Genomic DNA, 5,181 nt, shown 5'->3' with positions numbered 1-5,181 from the left:
TTCAGAAGTAGAGTAAGCAATGTAAAAATAGAGGCAGCTGAGGGTAAACCTGGGGAGGCTTCACCTCCCAGGAAGGAGTGACTTCTACCGGCCTGAAACATCTTCTACCCCCAACACTGAACACTTTGCTTTATGTTGTTACCTTTGCTTACTTCTAAAAACCAGAAATAGGGGCACCTGGGTGTCTCAGTCGGTGAAGCGTCCAACTCTTGGTTTTGACTCAGGTCGTGATCTCAGGGTCCTGAGATCGAGCCTCGTGGCGGGTTCTCACTGGGTGTGGAACCTGCTTAAGATTCTCTCTCGCCCTTGGGGCACCTGAGTGGCACAGCGGTTAAGCGTCTGCCTTTGGCTCAGGGCGTGATACCGGCATTATGGGATTGAGCCCCACATCAGGCTCCTCCGCTATGAGCCTGCTTCTTCCTCTCCCACTCCCCCTGCTTGTGTTCCCTCTCTCGCTGGCTGTCTCTATCTCGGTCACATAAATAAATAAAATCTTAAAAAAAAAAAAAAAAAAGATTCTCTCTCTCCCTCTCCCTCTGCCCCCTCCCTAAAATAAATAAATAAATAATAAAAATTCAAAAATAAAACCCAGAAATAGGCTTAAAATACAAGCTTAAGGGTGCAACAGGTATTAATAATTCACACACAAGATGCAATCGATTCAGCCAGATTGCTTTCCTCCTACATGTGCAGAGCCCTGAAGAAGCAGTGTTCACGGGGTGGAGGGGAGGGAGAGATGAGTCTCCGGCACAGAATTCCCTCCTGTCATCGCCTTCCTGGGGCAGGCGGGACTGGCCTCGGTCTGTGGGTCGGGATGGGGCCGAAGAATGAGGCACCTGTTGCTGGCAGTTGCGGTACCATGTAGAGACAGGTAAATACTGAAAGTCACGTCCCCAGAGGAATGCAAGGTCAGAGCCAAAACAAACTTTCTACACTGGGTCAGCAATCCCAGGGGCCGGATAACAAGTAGAAACTAAGGTAAGGTGCCAAATGGGTTAGAAAAACAAACTAGAAGAGGCGAAGTGCCGAGGGAGAGTATCAGGAGGCAGCTACCTGAGGTCATGCTGACTGCATTTTGAAGAACTAAAATAGTTCGGAACGAACACCAACCCCACCACCACCAGCAGGCTTTCTCCTGTAGGGTTGCTCTAGATTTGCCTAGTAGAAGGCTTTGAAAAAGTCTGAGGCTGGCTTTTCCAAGATGGAAGGGGGTCCCCATTGTCCAGAGCTCTTGTTGGGATCCAGTGTTCAGGGTGAGTTGTTGTTGAGGGTGGGCTGGGCATAGCAGGGATCTGTGGGGCATGCTGGTTATGTTTGCAGAAGGAAGCTGGAGACAGAAAGCTTGAAGGGCCCAAGTGGACTACTGGTTTCTGAAGCGTTGGGTCTGTAAGATTCGTGCTCAGCATGAGGCTGGCTCTGGTTTGTCTGAGGATCCTTCCATTCCTTTCGACCGTTTCTGTCTCAGGAAGAAGCATATAACCAAATTTTGGCCAACAGAGCTTGATGGAGAAGGTGTCAGAGGTTCTGGGAATGTAACCTTACTCCTAAGAGAGAGCCATGGAAGGAAACTTCTCTTCTTTAGTCCATGATGACCTTTAATCTCATTCCTGGACTCTTGCTACTTGCCCAAGGTTGAAGCTCACACAAGGAGAGGGGTGGACTGAGAGAATCTCAGAGAAGTGTAACCAGGGTTCTGATCTACCACCACTCCTGTGACGACGATACATCTCCTTATTGTATAAGCCGGTTTAAGCAGGGATTTCTGCTTATTGAAGTCAAATCATCCTATCGATACAAAAATAAAAGGCAGCCATGTTTTCTATCGAGGTGGAAATTGGAGCTTGAAGAGGTTAAGTAATGCTTCCAAAGTTGTCTGGCTCCTTAGGTAGGCTCAGGATTTGAAGCCATTGTGGCTCGACTCCGAAGCCTGTTTTCTTAACACACGCAGTTTAGACTCCCTGGGTGACACAATTAATCTGACTCTTGGTCAGAAGGGTGTAGATGGTGGACATGATTCCCCTGGGGGCTCCCAGTCCAGGGCAGCTGACGCCTTGTCAGTGTACTTGTCCTGGGGTTGATCTGGTAACGATGGTGCTTTTGGAGCCCAGGACATTTATGGAAGAACCAGGGATTTAGATGAGAACAAAAGAGGAGCTCACATGGAAGAATAGGACTTCTCTATGTTATACAAAGACTCCTATTCATGCTTCATGGGTCACCTTAAATGCGATTTTCTCAGTGAGCATTTCCTAATCCCAGCCTTGGTTGTATTATATGCTTTCATAGCACCCTAAACGTCTTATCCTTATCCCAATTATAATTAGGTAATTGTTTGATGTCTGTCTTCCCTGTAGACTGTAAATCCCTTAGTCCTCTGCACTTCCTTTTCTCTAAGCCCACCTCCACCCAGCCATGTATTTGGTTTTCACGCCAGGTGATACAAGTGCGTCTGTCCAAACAGACAGGACACCTCTGGGGGATGGGCTGTCCTGAGTGCGGAGCTGCACATGGGCAGGGGGCTAGTTCAAGGCCGGGCTGCAGGAGAAGGCGGGAGGCGCGGGGGTCTACAGGGAAGACACCACTATGACAGAGTGTAGAAAGGAAATGGAAGGAAACCAGAGGTAAACCTCATCTGTTTCAGAATTTTAGCTAGAAATTCATATGTAGAAAAGAAACATTGTGCAACCTCTTTACCATCAAGACAGACAGACAAACACAGAGAGAGAGAGAGAGAGAGAAGGGACTTGAGCTCATTCTTTAGTTACTACCATAAAGTTACATAAGATTTTCTGGACTGGTTTGAAAACTGAACTGTCATTTGTACTTTATTTCTTACTGGAAAATACTTTAAGAGTACCCCCCGAATAACTACTACGTATGAACTTTTGATAAAATATGATCATCCCTTGTTATTGAAGTGACCTTGTTGTTGGTGTGGTGATTTGGACTCCTCCTAAAGCCAAGTGCAATGCCTGGAACCTAGCAGGTGCTCAGTCAGTAATTGTTCCACAGAGGAGGGAAACTGATCGTTGACTCTACTTGATTTCTAGGCAGCACATAAACAGAAAGAAACGAGTTTATTTTAACAAAGTGCAGATGACGAAGAATATTTCTACAGATGGGATTCCCTTCAACCAATATTGGCTGAAGAAGAAAGAGAAGTGCTTAGGGAACTTTAAGGCTGTTAGGAACCCAGAGGACATGGAGGAACATTGTCTGCCCAGCTCGTTTCTCTGCTCCTTCATCACCGTCAGGTGTCTATTCCGCACGTACTCATAGTGTATGGTAGGTGTCCTGAGATGTTCGGGAAGAGGTAGAACACACACTTCTATGGGAAAGAAACACCACAATCACACTAACCTTTTAAAGTCAGAATATGATCACGTTATTCTCCTGCTTAAAGACGTCCCACTTGTGGCCCTCTGCCCTGCCATGTAGCTATCCACTGCTTTCCCTCCCCTCACCCCCCACCCCCTCCCGCTGCCATGGCCCTGCCGCATCCTGGTCGAATCCTGCCCAGGGTCGCCACCACCTTCCACCCAGACCTTGCTGCTGTGGCTTCTGCTGGAGCCAGATCCTGGTGGACCCATGTGGAGATGGGGCCTCTAGATCCCATCCTGGGAGTCTCAGAAGCCTTTAAGAGAGACACCAACAGCAAAAAGAGGCATCCGGGGGTTGGTGCCTGCTGGGATGATAATGGAAAGCTTTATGGGCAACTCGTGTCCAGACTGCTGCAAAAAATTTGGACAAAGAATACCTGCCTGTTGCAGGACGTGCTGAATTTTGTTAAGGCATCTGCAGAAGTAGCCCTGGGTGAGAACACCCAAGTGTTGAAAGCAGCCGGTATGTCACCCTGCAGACCTTTCTGGAACCGGGGCCTTGAGGATTGGAGCCAATTTTCTGCAACGAATTTTAAAGTTCAGTCGAGATATTTTTCTGTCCAAACCATCCTGCAGAAATCACACACCCATCTTCAGGGACGCGGGCATGCAGCTCCACGGTTAACAATACTATGACCCCAGGGGTGCCTGGGTGGCACAGCGGTTAAGCGTCTGCCTTCGGCTCAGGGCGTGATCCCGGCGTTATGGGATCAAGCCCCACATCAGGCTCTTCCGCTATGAGCCTGCTTCTTCCTCTCCCACTCCCCCTGCTTGTGTTCCCTCTCTCACTGGCTGTCTCTATCTCTGTCGAATAAATAAAATCTTTAAAAAAAAAAAAAACAATACTATGACCCCAAGACATGCGGCTTTGACCTCACAGGTGCTATAGAGGACATTTTGAAAATGCCACAGCAAAGTGTTCTTCTCCTGCATGCCTGTGCCCACAGTCCCACGGGAGTGGACCCTGTCCCTGAGCAGTGGAAGAAAATAGCGACAGTGGTGAAGAAAAACTATCTCTTTGCATTCTTTGACATAGTAGACCAAGGCTTTCCCAGTGGTGATGGTAACAAGGATGGTGGGCTGTACGCCATCTCATCGACCAGGGCATTGATGCTGGTCTCCGCCAATCCTGGGCCAAGAACATGGGTGGGCCTGTGGGAGCCTTCACTGTGGCCTGTAGAGATGCTGAAGCCGACAGGGCGGAGTCACAGTGGAAACTCTTAATCCATCCCGCGTATTCCAACCCTCTAATCAACGGGGCATGGATTGCCTCAACCATCCTGACCGGCCCTGGCCTGCAAATCAATGGCGGCAGAAGTACAAGGCGCGGCCGGCTGCACCACGAGCATGCGCACTCAGCTGGTCTCCAGCCCGGAGAAGGAGGGCTCCTCCCACAGCTGGCAGCCCTTGACCGACCAGATGGCGTGTTTTGTTTCACAGGACTGAAGCCTGAGCAGGTGGAGCGGACGACCAAGGAGTTCTTCATCTGCATGACAAAGGACGGCTGCATCTCTGTGGCAGGGGTCACCTCGGGCAACGTGGGCCACCTTGTCCGTGCCATTCACCAGGTCCCCCAGTAATTTCCTGGGTGAGAGGGAACAGACACAACCTTCCTGCCTGCAGACCCCGCTGCTGTGAGAGTCACATGGAGGAAGGAGGCAGGTGGTGGCGAGCAGGTCATGTCTTTCAACCACAGTACTTAACACTCAACCACTGAATGTGTTTCTCAGAAAAGAACGTGTAGTGGAATTGGGCAGAGGATCTGTGGCTGGTGTCTGAAACTCTGTGGCTCAAAACCCAA

At 49.3% G+C, this 5,181-nt stretch overlaps 1 pseudogene; it reads left to right on the top strand.

The window, feature by feature from the left end:
• The first annotated feature begins 3,485 nt into the window (after positions 1 to 3,485).
• LOC113262035 (aspartate aminotransferase, mitochondrial-like) lies at positions 3,486 to 4,960 on the top strand (annotated as a pseudogene).
• Positions 4,961 to 5,181: the final 221 nt, after the last annotated feature.

The sequence above is a fragment of the Ursus arctos genome, unplaced genomic scaffold (genome assembly GCF_023065955.2).
Source record: "Ursus arctos isolate Adak ecotype North America unplaced genomic scaffold, UrsArc2.0 scaffold_27, whole genome shotgun sequence".
NCBI classification, from domain to species: Eukaryota; Metazoa; Chordata; class Mammalia; order Carnivora; family Ursidae; genus Ursus; species Ursus arctos.
Note: the sequence above shows the minus strand (reverse complement) of the source record. Positions and strands in the feature narration are given on the sequence as shown.